Source organism: Typha latifolia, chromosome 2 (assembly GCF_019914945.1).
Source record: "Typha latifolia isolate L0001 chromosome 2, TyphaL0001v2, whole genome shotgun sequence".
In the NCBI taxonomy this organism is placed as follows: domain Eukaryota; kingdom Viridiplantae; phylum Streptophyta; class Magnoliopsida; order Poales; family Typhaceae; genus Typha; species Typha latifolia.
Genome location: NC_133087.1, coordinates 9,469,031 through 9,486,165, shown reverse-complemented (window position 1 = coordinate 9,486,165; position 17,135 = coordinate 9,469,031).

Genomic DNA, 17,135 nt, shown 5'->3' with positions numbered 1-17,135 from the left:
GGCCTGGGTCTGCACTTCCCTCCCCTCCTCTCTCTCTTATCTTCTTCTTGTTCCTTTCTTCCTTTCTTTCTTTTCTTTCTTTCTTTCTTTCTTTCTTTTCTTCTTCCTTTCTTCTTCTCCTCCCTTCTCGGTGCCTTCTCCTCCTCTTGTTGCAAAGCAAAGAGGATTATTATTTTTTTATGTTAATTATATAATTATTTTTCTAATGTTAGGTAAATTAGTTTATTTAGATAATAAATTATTTTGATAATTTACACTCACTAATATAATTTTACTAAGTATTTTTAGTATAATAATTTATTATAATATAAATATTGCCTATAAATTTATTTATAGTTTAATTATTATTTATTAGTTTAATATATGTAGTCTTATTGATAATACTCTTATATTTATATTTATATTTATATTTATATTTATATTTTATATGACTATTTTTAGTATATTATTATTATTGTCTAATAGTTTGTATAAAATGGAATACTAGACTTGCATATTATTTTTGTATAATAGGATAATGACTATTTTGTGTATAATTTATGATTAATTAAATAAGAGTAGGTATTATAAAATAATTATTAATAATATTATTTTATAATTATATTTTTATTAAATCATATATATAGTCGTCTTTGGTTATTTACAAAAAGGAGATAAATTACTATATACTTATTACTTATTCTATAATTAGCAAAATATGATTTTTATTTAATAAATATAAATTATGGTAATAGCAGATTAATATTATCACAATTAAATTTATCCTATGAATCTAATCAATTTTAAACCTAATAAAATATTATATTTTACTCGAACGGACTATAATTGGATAAACAATTAACTTTATGTTACTTAAACATTTTTCAAACTCCGAACCTCCATATTTGAGACTTTGGGGATCTACTAGCAATGAGTGGCGATTGATTGATGGACTTGAGGGATATGTGTATTGGATCTTTTGATAAGATGTGAGTAGTCTTATCCCTATACGCCTTTCTCAAATTAGGATATATTATGATGTGACTAGTATCATTGGATTATAATTGTTATATGATATGTTGTTATATTTGGTGATGTTATATTGTAATTCACCATGAGATATATTTTTGGCTAGAAATATAATATGCTCATTCATGAGAATTGACTTCATTTATATATATGTCATTGATGATATATATATATATATATATATATATACATGCTCATACATGACATCGTGCTTCTTTCTAATTTATATTATCTAGTACATGATTTACTCTCTGTTTGGCATCACTAATTCGGGGTAAAGCCCATTCACTAATCCTTTTGCTCATGACTCTCTTTATTTCTTTTCTAACTCCCTTAGATATATGGTACATGATAGCGACTTGAGATATCTTGAAAAGATATTTTAGAGCAATGATGAGGTGGGCTATAGATGCGAGACGATATAGATGATAGTTTATACAGAAATTGAGTTGTACCAATATTTGATATATATACTCTTTTGTATTAGACGATGATTTGTATAATACAGATCGAATCATAGTGTACTCTTGTATTAGTTGTTGTAGTTATATCTTGATGGTTTGTCGTGCCTTGTGTGGGCCCTGCTAGATTATGTAGCTGTCTAGTATAGTTGTTGTGGATTTGGACATCCATATGTTAACATGCTTATTTGATTGATAGTATGATTGATCTTTGAGATGGATTATATTGAGTATAGGTGTATCTGTGCGTAACGGGCTGTGTAGGTGCGTGCATCACGTGTGCCGTGTAGGTGCGTAGGCATGCACGTACTCATACTGGGCGGGGGAGTTACAAGTGGCTAGGATGGTCCACTAATGAGGCGACGTGGGAGATAGAGGACGACTTGATGGATCATTTTCCTACTTTGCACTTTGAGGGCAAGGTGAGAGAAGCATGGTGAGTTGTTGTAGTTCATGACTATTATAACGCCCCTACCCGGCACGGGCATGTCCATGCCCACGCGCACACGCGGCACACGCTATAAGATAAGCGGGGCCCGAACTCATAGATACACATGTACTCAACATAATCCATCTCAGAGATCAATCATACTATCAACCAAATAAACCTATTAATATATGAATATCCAAGTCCACAATAACCATACTAGACAACTACATAATTTGACAAGGTCCACACAGGCCACAACAAACCATTAAGATACCACTAAAATCACTAATACATAAATACACTATAATCCAATTTGTATTATACAAATCATCGTCTATACAATGGAATACAAATATCAAATAATAGTACAATTCAATATCTAGATAAACCATTTTTGATACTATCTCACATCTCTAGCTCACCTCATCTTTGCTTTAAAATATCTCCTTAGGATATCTCAAGTCGTTATCACGTACCATAATATCTTGAGGATTAGAAAGAAATAAAGAAAGTCATGAGCAAAAGGCTTAGTGAGTAGACCTTATTCTGAATTAGTGATGCCAAACAAAAAGTAAATCATGTACTGGATAATATGAATCAGAAAGCGCATCATATCATGAATAAGTATATGAATGTGTCCTTAATAATATATAAATAAAAAGTAGATATTATGTCATAACTAGTAAAAATATATAATTATCGACAATGAATAAATAAATCTCCATGTCATAGCATCATCATAATTCTATCAATATGATACATATGATGCATGCCGACCATGACCATGTTATGATATCAAATGCAATCACATATGATGCATAATGACCACTTGATAATCAGGTATATCAGATGATAATAAAATTATATGCATTTCTCAACATCTCAATCATTAGTGTCATCCTGGAATGTCATCATTATACTAGACCATTATGCATAGTCAACACCCGATACCCAGTCTCATCAACATGCCCGAAGGCTTAGAGCATACCCTGTCATCCGCAAGGAATATCTCAATCATAATTATACCCTGCCATCCGTAAAGGGTATCAACATCCATCCAGACCAGCCACCCCTCTAGCTGATAAAGACTATGTGAGGATAACTCGTCACATATGCCCTAGCGAATGACATGTGTCCGAATGTCTACTGCGCACACAGATTAACGACCTCGAATATAAGGCCATAGGATTATGACTACGTCAAGCGATCAATCATCCACCAAGCGCGTTGTAACCTTTGCGCCCATTCGGGTATCCTCACGCTTTCTATCAACTATCATATCAATTAGATTTTATACTTTCCTTCTAAATGATAGATCATATACATTTTATCTAGTATTATAACAAATCATGCGACTAAAAAATTTAGGTGGTAAAGAAGCTAAGAGGAAAATGATGGAATGCAGTCTCCAACTATATATCTAACACATGCATACCCTACTAGTCTATCACATGCATACTTATGTTAAAGATCACCTCAACATAAAGTTCCAATAGTATAGTCATCTCTAATCATCTCTATAGATCACCAGTATACTCATATCTCACATCAGTTTAATCAAATATATTATAAAATATGCTCAAATGAAATCATCTCTAGATAATGTCATATAATCATGCTGGAGGCCAAAACATACATATACATAATTAGATAATAAATTCTAATTTGAGAAAAGCATCTAGAGGATAAGATTACTCATATCTGATTAGAAGACAGAACTACATATCCCTCACATCTGTCAACCGAGAGTCAACTCATCGCTAGCAAGGTCCATGGGGTCTTAAGGGTTTGGAGTTTGAAAATATTTAAGTAACATTAAGTTAGTCATTTATCCAATTAGAATTAGTTCAAATAGAATATAAAAGTTTATTAGGTTTAGAATCACTTCTTTTATTTTGTACATAACTAGATCCACATTACAGGTACGATTCAAATACTGTAATTATACTATTATCATAAAATACTAGTTATAATATAATGAGGAGAGGTCTATTTTTTTTATATAAAATATTCTAAATATATAATGAAAAATCCCTAGACACAAGTATGTATCTAAATACTAGGCAATGATATCACTTGTTCGCTTAAGTAAAACTCCGAAGAAATATTAAAAACGAAAGCAGAGATGAATGCCAAGATTTTAACGTGGAAAAACTCAAACGGGAAAAAACCACGGATCCAAACTCGGATCAAAACCAATCACTAGAATAGTAGTAGTTACAAGACTGACTCACAAAACAACCCGTCGATCCAAAAGACTTTATTCCTCTTAGTCTTGCTCGCTAGAACCCACGATTCACTACTTCTCGTGATTGAAGTCCAATCTCAGTAGCCTTCAAGATTGATCTTTCGTCTAGATAACCCTTAAGACGAAAGATTAAGTTTTGTAGATGAGTGGAACCTTGTTAGTTGAAGAACAGATGTAGCCTCAAGAAGTCTCCTTCAATAATGCTTCTTCGACCTCCCTAGAGATAGGGCATCACAATCCTTATATATGATCTCCAAGATAGAGCCAAATCTAAATCTTATCCGAACTCACGAGAATCCAATATTTTCAAACTTCGTTGGTGCGTTCGAACGGCATGACTTCATCTTAGGTGCGTTCGAACGGGCTCGAGTGCGTTCGAACGCGACAACTTGAATTCTTCAGGTTGCGTTCGAACGCGTTTGTGAACGCAGCTCTCGGTCTGTGTGAACGCAGTACCCGCGTTCGAACACGTTTGTGAACGCAGCTCTCGGTCTTTGTGAACGTAAGTACCCGCGTTCGAACGCGTTTGTGAACACAGCTCTCGGTCTGTGTGAACGCAAGTACCCGCATTCGAACGCGTTTGTGAACGCGGTGTGAACTCAACAACTTTTCTCCAATAATCTTGCAATTCTTCAAACCAGAGATATTCTAGACTTGTATAAAGCTCATATACATGTAAAAATACACTTAGAATATTTTGTACACAATTGCCAACAATTAAAAACTTAGTATATAATTATAAAATAAAAGCTAAATAATTATAAACAATATATAAGTAAAGACAAGATCTATTTTATAATAAATTTTATAATTCTTACTTTATCTTGATTAATTAGAAACTATATAGTCTTTACTTAATTATATAAAATGATAAATAAATAAATAAATAAGACTAGTATCTTATTCTACACACAATAGTATATAATAAATTGTTAAAATTACTTAAAATGTATATATTATGAATATTAGTACATAAATCTAATAATTCTAATTTACATACCTATCTATTAATCTAATAGAAATATAAATAAATAAATATAAGTATTACCTATATCTATGAGTAATAGTTTATAACCTAATTAAGCATTAACTATACTAATTATAATTAATAATAATCATATTGAAGAATATATATCACTATTAAAACAATTAATATCTAAATAATCTAATCTCTACTCTCTAATCTATAATCAAGAGCACCTCAAATTCTACACTAATCCACCTTCCATGTTCATCTTACCACCACTGACCTTGGGTTGTTATATCTATCATAACCTTCAATCTACCAATTCGATCAATGAGAGTCTAGTTGTATTAAATTCCTTACTTCTAAAGGAACAACATATCCAAATTTTAGTTTGTTTTAATGGTTAGATCAACTATTATTGCCTTTGAAAATTCTATGTCCATATCTATACTAAACTTCACCTTGTTACGATCTAATCTCCCTCGAGTGTGAACTACACCTACTCAAACTAAAACTCCATCTCTCCAAACTTTCACCGAGTAAGAAAAAGAAATCCAAATACTACTCAAACTAAGAAAATTGAACTCAAATTGGTGAGTGAAAAACAAAATAGGAGTATAAAATAGAAAGAAAAAGTAAAGTATGGCAAAAACGATGACATGATTTTTATAATGTGGAAATCCTCTCTCAACAAAGAAAGAAAAAAAATACATATGGACCCTCCAAACTGGATTGATCTACTCACTTAAATTATAAAAATAAGTTTTGGAAATTTTACGCTAACCCTAATCTCGGAGAGTAGCCATTCCATAGAAAACTTAAAGATAAGAAAATCACTACAAATAAAGAAGTAAAGCATAAGCAACCAATATTTTTTGTGGAATCTAGGTAAAATCATAGATCCTTTTCACTACATTCATATCAACCATTAAAATAAATATTTTAATTATAATAATTACTTACATTTTACCCGTTGAATCCTACAGCTATATCTGAAGATCTTATCCTTTAGATACTGCAATGGTTTACTTCTCATAGTTGGCGGCTCGATCTCAGTGTTCATTGCAATCAAACTAAACTATCTCTGTAACCATGAATGCTTAAACCTTTAATCCCATATCGCTCTAAAGATGAATGTACTAGTAATGATGAGAGAATCTCTATTGAAGGTTAAACTTTTAGTCTTCTCTGACCACCGAGAAACCCCACAAAGTCTCCTCTAGGGCTTCAAAGTATGTTCTCACATTATATCCACAAAATAAGGCTTAATGATTTATATATGTGTGCGAAAAACTGAATAATGGTTGCTTTAAGTTAGGCTCCCATAAATCATCTCCGATTCAAGCATTGGAATGCCTGAAGGGCCATTTTAATGCCCCTACACTCTTTTTTCTCTCTAGCATAATATTCGAACACCCAAGGGATTGTTTGATTGCCTCTACACTCTTTCCACTCTCTATAAAAAATATTTGGATGCCTGAGGGACATTTGAACACCCTCCACTTCTTTCTCTATAAAATGTGTCATGAAAATGTTTGAATGCCAAATGATATTGAGAACATGTTGAGTACTATTTAACTTTTCCAGAAGTATATTTAAAATTTCCATTATGATCTCACAAAATATTCTAAATACATCTATTGTAGGATTTTTTTTTTCATTCTCTAATTGCCAAAAATAATCTAACAATCTCCTCTATTACGAACTCACATGAAAAAGATTGAACCAATCCACAAGCAGTTGTAAACAAAATTTAAGGTGGAAATTTCAAAAGCTATTCTAGACTATCTACCTATTGAAACCTAATATCTCAAGATTTGGATGACTAGATGTAACAACCCAACCTTTAAAAAAAATTTTGCATGGCACGACGTGGCCGACCACACTAGCGCGGGCTGGGGGTGCCATGCACTCCCAATCACTAGCTCAGCCAGCTAACTCCGATGGGCCCGCCGGCAACGCAGCCGCAGCGCCAGCGTCCCTACCGCCTCTCTCCCCTTTTATATTTCTCTCTCTCTCTCACTCTCTTCTCTCTCTTTCCCTCTCTCTCCCACTATTACCGCCGCCGCCGTCGTCCTTGGAAACCACCGCCGCCACCTCCGCAAGCGTTGGTGAGTTCCTCTCTCCCCCTCTCTCTCTCTCTCTCTCTCTCTCTCTCTCGCTCACACCCGAGCTCGGGCTCGTCGCCAGAGGCCGGCCAGCAGTGGGCCGGTGCCCTCCCCGCCAGCCCGGGTCCGCACTTCCCTCCCCTCCTCTTTCTCTTCTCTTCTTCATCCTCCTTATTTTCTTTCTTTTCTTCTTCCTTTCGTCTTTTTCTCCATTCTCGGTCCCTCCCCCTCCTCTTGCTGCAATAGTGCTGGGCTCGGCCTAGCACTATAGCAAGGAGGATTATATTTTATATATACATATATAATTATTTTCTAATGTTAAGTAAATTAGTCTATTTAGATAATTGATTAGTTTGATAATTTACACTCACTAATATAATTTTACTATAATAATTTATTAATTTTAATTATAAACATGGACTATAAATTTATTTATAGTTTAGTTATTATTTATTAGATTAATATATGTAGTCTCATTCATAATGATCTTACATTTAAATTTATATTTTATAACTATTTTTAGTATATTATTATTGTCTAATAGTTTGTATAAAATGGAATACTAGACTTGCATATTATTTTAGTATAATAGGATAATGACTATTTTCTGTATAATTTATGATTAATTAAATAAAAGTAGGTATTACAAAATAAGTACTAATAATATTATTTTTATTAAATTATATATATATATATATCTATAGTCGTCTTGATTATTTACAAAAAGGAGATAAATTATTATTTACTTATTACTTATTCTATAATTAGCAAAGTAAGATTTTTAGTAAATAAATATAAATTATGATAATAGCATATTAATATTATCACAATTGAACTTATCCTATGAATCTAATCAATTTTAACCCTAATAAAATATCATATTTTACTCGAACGAATTTTAATCGAATAAACAACTAACATTATGTTACTTAAACATTTTCAGATCCCGAACCCCTTATTTGAGACTCCGTGGACCTTGCTAGTGATGAGTGTCACTCAGTTGATTGGCGAATGTAAGGGATACGTTGTTTGCATCTTTTGATCAATGTGAGTAATCTTATCCCCTAGACACCTTTCTCAAATTAGGATATATTATATATTATGTACATACATGCTTTGGCCTCCAACATGATTATATGACTTTATCTAGAGATGATTTTAGTCGAGCATATTTTTTCATGTATTTGATTAGGCTAATCTGGGATATGAATACAGTGGTGACATATAGAGATGATTGGAGATGATTATACTGTTATGACTTTGTGTTGTGGTGATCTCTAGCATAAGTATGCATATGATAGACTAGCAGTGATATACATGTGTTAGTTATATGGTTGGAGACTGCATTGCATTATTTTCCTCTTTACTTCCTTACCACCTAAATTCTTGATATGCATGACTTGTTATAGTATTAGATATATACACGTGATCTATCATATAGAAGGAAATACATAAATATCATTGATAGGAAAGTTGATAGAAAAAGCATGAGGGTACCCGAGTAGGCGCTAGGGTTAGGGGTGCCTCGAGTGATGATTATGGTCGTTGATATTCGATATCTCGTGGCCCATGTTTGAGGTCAGTTGAGTCTGTGCGCACAGACAATCAGACACCTGCCGTTCGCTAGGGCATGCGTGTGGCGAGTTACCCTAATGTGATTTCTATTAACTAGTGGGGTACTTGATCTAGATAGATTTTGATATACCCTTAGCGTATGGCAGGGTATGATTATGACTGAAATACCCTTAGCGTATGGTAGGGTATGATTATGACTGAGATACCCTTAGCGTATGGCAGGGTATGATTATGACTGAAATACCCTTAGCGTATGGTAAGGTATGATTATGACTGAGATACCCTTAGCGTATGGCAGAGTATGCTTTGAGCCTACAGGCAGGATGTTGAGATCAAATACTAGGTGTTGACTATGCAAAGTGGTCTAGTATGATGATGACATAGAGATGACATAGAGATGACATTGATGACTGAGATGTTGAGAAATGCATATGATTTCATTATCACCTGATTACCTGATTATCGAGTGGTTAATATACATCATATATAGTTGCATTTGATATCATAGCATAGTTATGGTCGGCATGCATCATGTGTCACATATGAGAGAAAGTTATGGTGATAGTATGACATGGAGATTTATTTATACATTGTCGATGATTATATATTTTATCAGTTATGACATGACATATTATCTATTTTTTATTTATGTATTATTGAGGAACATTCATATACTCATTCATGACATGAGCTCTTTCTGATTCATATTATCCAATACATGATTTACTTTCTGTCACTCATTCATGACATGAACTCTCATGTCGCCTCATCGGATGGCTTGCCAAGCCACTCGACTAGAATCTACATCTCTAATCTAGTACTATGACATCGTCAGCGCCTAGCAAGTACATGAACTGGCTCTATGATCTCTGTCTCCTCCAATGGCTCCGCTAGAACTGATCCAACGACATCATGATCTCCAATCCGCTCCCTCAGCAATAAAAATGGAAGACAAGATGCATTCTCGACCCCACCGGCAACTCCAAACGATATTCAACCTGTAACGCCCCCGCCCGGCACGGGCACGTGCATGCCCACGCACCCACACGGCACGTGCAGTGCACGCGACAGGACGGGCAGGGTCCATCACACACAGATACTCCTGTACACATATAATCATGACCTCATCAAATAAAACCTGCTAACCTATCCATGACCACATAATCCATCATAAAATAAATCATACTAATAACCAAATAAACCTATTAACATAAGAATATCCAAGTCCACAATAATATACACTAGACCACTACATAATCTGACGGGATCCACACAAGCTACAACATTCAGATGAGAATAAAATTATATGCAGTTCTTAACATCTCAATCATCAAGGTCAGCTCTATATGTCATCATCATACTAGACCACTATGCACAGTCAACACCCGGTACGTGGTCTTAATATTATGTCCGAAGGCTCAGAGCATACCCCGCTACCCGCAAGAGTATCTTAAATATAACCATATCTCGCCACCCGCTTGGGTATCAATATCCATCCAAACCGGGCACCCACATAGTTGATAGAAACCTCATGAGGATAACTCGCCACATATGCCCTGACAAACGGCATGTGTCCGAATGTCTACTGCACACACAGACTAACGATGCCCTCTTTATCTCCTTCTCAACTTGTCTCTAGCCATTGATGCCCTCTTTCACCTCCCTTCTTCCACCGCTCAAGTCTTTGGTCGACCTCCTCAGCTTCTGACCCCATCTTCTATAGCAACTTCTCCCCCTTCACACCAAGGAGTTAATTGACTATCTAGCCATTGGAGGGCTATCAAACTAGGATTTAATTGACCTTCGGCCATTGTTTGGTCGATATCTTGAGATCTAACCGTCCAAATCCTTTGATCTTGGATTCATTAGAAAGCTCTCTCCAAGAGCGACAACATATTCAGGAGGATTCGCCAGTTAGATTATTCGTAGATCCCTTCGGAAGTTACAAGCTTCATTGAGTTTAAAACCATTGTGGATCAGATCAGGCCGATTCGTAACAACTCGTATCAAAGCTAATGTTCCTCGGACCGTCATGGCTACCACATGATCAAAGACGGCTAAGCAAGCAAGCGATCAAGGCTTGGAGACGGACCACATGGCTCCGTCAAGATCTCCATCTCCTTAGAGCTCATGTGGACGGATAGAGGGCCCTCCTGATATTGCACAAACCGTGGCGCTTATGACGCAAACATAGTTGGAGATCAAGGCCACCCTTGTTGACAAGGACCATTATCCTCCAAGGCGTACCCCTGAGCATCATCAAAAACATGAAGATCGCCTCTTACCTAGAGAGAGAAATCGACGAGAACTGATCCTGGAGGCACCATGGCAATAGCGCGACGAACTGCACTGACTTACCACCCTTGCACTCGAGGGAACCTATGGCCCCACATCTAGAGTAGGAACCTTGGGATGAGTGGGAGGAGCCCCCACATCAACCAAGGATCTAGCAACAAGACGCGACAACGGACGCGACCAAATGCTACAACCCCGCACTGTTCGAGTCGATTTTTCTAAATTCAGCGGTGGTGACCCGTTTGATTGGATTTATAGGGTGGAGCAATTCTTCACTTATCAAGGGACATCTAATCACCAAAAGACGTAGCGGTGAGGTAGTTTCAAGCAGCACATCGCATGCTCGCTTTCGCCACTTGGGTGGAGTTCACTAACGCGCTTAGTGTTCATTTCAGACTCTCCGACTATGAGGACTTTCAAGCCACCTTGACAAAGCTAACCCAAAAGGCCTCAGTAAGAGCCTATCAAGAGGAGATCAATTGCATATATTGATTTGATTGCAATTTACTACGTTCTCTAGTTGTTCGCCATTCAAGAATTCTTGTTTAAGCACTTCATATCATCCATGCATAGTGTTTTGATCTAAGATTTCAATTCTTCCATGTTTCAGCAGTAGCATATTGTTCCATGGAGCTAAGGATTGCCATTACAAGTGTAATTAGCATTTGGGCATTAAAAGATATTTTGAACTAGTAATTAGACCAAAAAATATTACTAATTCTGCAACAAAACCACTCATTCCGGGTAATGCAAGAGAAGCCATCGAGAAGCTACTAAACATGGTAAAAAAATTTGGCATTGGGAATTTATTTGTTTCGATATTTCCAGAATATGAGTGCGTGACTTGCTATAATTGATCCTATTGATAATACGTAGAATGGACCTGTTATCTCTATTAAGATGATTCTATCTCGTCGAATATTTATTCTAGTATCTGGAGCATGGATCAAAAGAATTAGCAATCGAGTCCACGGGTGGTCGGACTCGGCCCTCAAAAGCACTTTCATCTCCAGGCTTTGTCGAGATATTCAAGCAGAAGTCAAGGCGTCTTGTCTTACTACCTTGTTGGAAGCCTTCTCAGCGGCTCAAATGATGGAAGAGAAGATAAAGGAGTTGAAAGTGACTCACCGTCTAACATGGGGTAGTAGCGACCTGCGCATTAACCCTAGACCACCGGTCTTGGGTGTGGCATGTTCTGGGTGGGTTCGGCCAAACCTCAATCGGGACTATTCTCTAAGTTGTACCAATACTAGTTTTATTTTTCTTTTTGCTAAAATTTAATATTTGCACAAGATATGGCGATACACTGAGTATAATGATTAAATGCACACAGAAAATGTAACAATTAAATTTGCACATAAGGATAAAATAAATAATTTGCACACAGTAAATTACATGATTTGACAAAGGTACGAAGTATAATAAAAATAAATATGAGAGTGAACCCACCCACCTAAGTCTAGGCAAGACAGCCGAATCTTAAATCTCTAGCTGACGTGCTAAAAATCACCACCTTTAATAATAAATAACAATAACATTTTTAAATTAAAAAATATTAAAATTTTCTATAATTTAAGTCAAAAATTAATAATTTGGGCCAAAACAAGCCTAATCGGTTGGGCTGGGCTGTAGTTGGCCCGCAGTCCGCCCAACCAAATACTTAAATGGATTGGGCCTAAGACCTAATCCAATTAAGCTAATGGAACCGGGTTGGGTCCCTTGGATTCGAATCCAACCCGACCCTAATCTGAAACTTAAAGGGAGAAGGCTAAATTCGGGTTGCCCGAGTCTAGCCTTCTCCAATTCGAAGGGGAACCGAAAGGCGAGAGAGAGAGAGAGAGAGAGAGAGAGAGAGAGAGAGAGAGAGAGAGAGAAAGAGAGAGGCGCCAGTGGCCACTACGGGCGACGGTTGGTCGGCCGCGCCAACATCCACGCGATGCCGCTGTCCTCGCGAGGTGGTGGAGAAATCGCGTACGGTGATCGACTTCATAGCCAACGATGACCGGAGCCACGAGGGCTCCAAGGTGAACGCCCATGGCACGAGGCGAATGGCAAGATGCTTCAAGTGATGGAGCGGCAACGACTCGAAGTCGCCGGCCAGCGTGACTCGCCGACGAAGCCGAAATCTCACAAATTAGGTATTTCTATTTTAACCTATTAAACTAAAATTAAAATTGAGGGGTGGGAGAGGGCTTACCAAGGAGTCATGTGGTGGTCTCCGATGGCTCCGGTAGGCTGATTCCATCGTGTGACTCCGACGGTGAGAAAGAAGAAAACGAAGGAGAGAAAAGGGAGAAGGAGGCTAAGAGGGGTTAAGGAGAGAGAGAGAGAATTAAGGTTTAATTTATAGATTAAAAGAAAATCTAAATCTAATTTGATTCGAATTCAGCGAGATCTGTAGTGCGCCTCGTCGTGTGCGTAGAGGGAGAGGGGAGGGGGTTGCTCGTGCAACGCACGTGCACCCTCCTTTCTCAACCCTTTTTTTTTTGTTCTTACAAAAATTATTTAAAATAAACAGAATACTTACAAATATTACTAGCTAATCTTCTTAACGTGAACTAATTTTTAGTGTAGCTTTTGTCTTTTCTTCTTCGACGCATTCTTTATCTTTATCTTCATCTTTCTCCTTTTTGTTTATTTATTCGTTCAGCTTCCTTCTTTGATTAAACCACCTTCTACTATTAATAAAATATATTAAAGGGATTTGTTAGTGATAAATTAATATCACCTGACAACTAACTTATTTACATTTCATCTACTAACCAACTTATTTGCATTTAATATTGTCTATCAACCAACTTATTTATATAATACTCTATTAGGTTAAATATATTTTATCTCCATATGTTTTTGCCCAAAATTACTTTATCTCTATGTATTTTAAAAAGTCTCAAACCAGTCCACGTAGGTACAACTAAAGTAATATTATTAGACTTTCTGTCTAAATTAATGTGGCATGCCTAAATAGTTTTAAAAACTGAATGACAAGCTCAATTCCGTCGTTCTCTAGTTTCTTATAGACAAAAAATATCCCTCCCCTCTAATATAAGCCTTTTTCTAATATTTGATACCCAATTTTCTTCTCTTCCCTTTTTCCCACCCATGGTCTCTTCCATTGCCTCTTCGCAGTCTCGAAAACCTTAGTTAAGCAAGAAGATGAAGTTGACTAAACAAAAAGAATAAATCAAAACCCTATCAAATTTGCCTAACAAAGCGACCGGTATTTTAATCACATAATTGCGCCTTATAAATTTAAACAGAAAATCTAACAGTATCTTACTCGTAAGTACATAGACTAGTTTAAGACTTTTAAAGTATAGATGAGTAAAATAAATTTAGGCATAAATATAGGGGAATAAAATATATTAAACAATATTCTATTTTATTAAGTACTTTAATGTACGCAAGTCTTACAATAAAAACAAATTTAATCCACCAACTAACTTAATTAATACCATCTTCAAAGTAAGATCTATATTTAAGCTCGAATTAACTTATTAACGACTTTCATTCTTATATATGATTCTCGTGACAATAGAAATGAATATTATTGTTTTTGATGTAGTGTAAGAAGCAACAACAGATTAAATGTTGCCCGTAAGAGATTATCACAATAATTTTCTTTTTGCTATTGTTACTGAGATAATACATTTGATCTTACCAATGACAGAATAATAAAAAAAATATTATATTATATTAACCAGAAAGACAACTTATTATTAAGCACGACCATAACAAGGTCGACTATGTTAGTACATAAACACGTGCAAAGTAACATACGCCATATGTTTTTCCGTTATAATTTTTTTTCATATCCAAACATTTGTTCATCCACATAGTTCCAATTTATTCATTATTTGCTTAATTACCATTGCTATTAATATAGCCGCAAAAATCATCACTCAACAATATTATATTTTGCACATCTTCAAATATCTTTTTTTTTAATTATTATAAATTTGGTTTACATACAAATTACTTATAAATATATTTAACGAAGAATACGATACATTACAAATTTTTATACAGAGTAACAAGAAGTAATCTCTCTATCATGCTAACTTGCAATATCTGCAAAATATTTTGCAGCTCTAAAAAATGACTAATTTTGGAAAGCTACAACTCATCCTTAGGGACATAATACTAAGAATATTCATTGGCTCTTATTTTCTTCTTCTTCCTCTTTATTCACTTTCTTATAGTTTTTCGAGCGGATATACTGAAGGAGCAATACTGCTTACGTATCTATTGTATAATCTTGAAATGAATAAGCTCTACAAACTTCTTTGATAAGCAATAGCTTTGACCTGTCCTGCTATTACCAAGAACAACCTTATATCCTTGCTCCATTATTGGATAGACATCTCCAACATTAGTTGGAATTGGAATATAATTCTTCTCAAAGACAGTGTCTATCTTGTTGAATTTTTTCAGAGAATAAGATATAAAATGCTGCAATAAATAGTTATTATCTAGCGATTGGATGTTCTTACATCTACAATCCTTGGTATGTTGAGAGTGGTAATACAGTGAAATTTAAACAACAATACTACATTTGGATTTATTTAACAATAATTGCAATGTTGGAATGACGGATCTATTAAGAAAATAGTTAAGCCCTTTTAGGTGTGTAAAAGTCTTGGACTCTAGTGCATTTTGGAATAGAAATCTATCATCCATTGTTGCAATTATATCTTGTACATATGTCGAAGATATATCTGAGAAAGTATTAACATCCTATGATGGATTTACATTTTCTATTTATATAAGCATTCAATGATAGGTTAAGAGCCCGAACTTCCTTGGTTAGATAATGTCAGTATTGATTGGTCTCCTTGGACAAAGAAAACCTACAAAAATTACAAACATTCAAATTCTACTAAGAATAATGCTTTCTCGATAACCCAAGAGAAGACTAAAGCATACTAGGTTATTTCTGCTTCCCTGAGGTACCGTTAGTCTAATTCCCAACCATATTTCCTAGTCCAATAATTATAGGACACCACGTCGGAGCTTCTGGAGTTGCTCATAATGAAAAAGTGCAACAACTACATAGATAGCAAAAATCTCTTTCAGGATAGCATGGTCTTATTTTAAAAGACATAACTAATGAATTGTCTCCTATTTTGACATCTTCAGTTGTATAAGGTGTGGGCCCTCCCTTCAAGGATCATCCTTCGAACACTACTCTTATTTGGATCTATGTTAAAGTACTACTTTGCCTTAATATTCTAGATCATGTTAATAAACCACATGCTTAATATGCTTCCTTTTCTATAAAGCTACATAAAGTATATACTTGTATTGTTGATGCAAAATATAAATATATTTATCTTGTTTTTTTTGTCACTGTTTACCTCTTCATAACAATATCCTAACCAATTTTGAAGTTATATTACGTAGTTCATAATTAATATTGACCTCATCCCCATAAAAAGAGGAGACCTTTGCAATTTTATTAATAAGTTATCTTGTTATTAATGTACATTCCCATTGAAAATGTAACAAATATGTTCATAAATATATTGACAAATTTTGTGGTTTGAGTACAAAATTTGAAATTGTTATTCAACTAGTCAATATCAAGTGAACTTCGTAAATTTCTTAATTTGCAAATATAATAATATCTTCCTTATAAAATGGCTAGTTATATTACAACTTTCATAAATATAATAACTTTCATTTATTATAATTAATTATACCATTCCTTATAAACTTTGTCACCTTCACAAATATAATAATAATTTTCGTTCTTTGACCAATCATTATGATGTGATTTAGACTAGATCGGATCACCTCGAAAGACATTGGGCTCAATGAATTGAGTCTAGTTATCTTATTTGCTATTTAATTTAGTTAGAGCCTTAGTAGGTTAGGATTTTATTTAATTAGCTAAATCTAGCTCTGCACAGTTTCGAAAAAATATTCACAGAATATTCTATAAACATTTGAATAATATCAAACCAATTGAATAAGATCATCAACCTCCAAATCTACAACTTTGGCATTCATGACTTCTCCAGATTTGAAATCTATCTAAGGC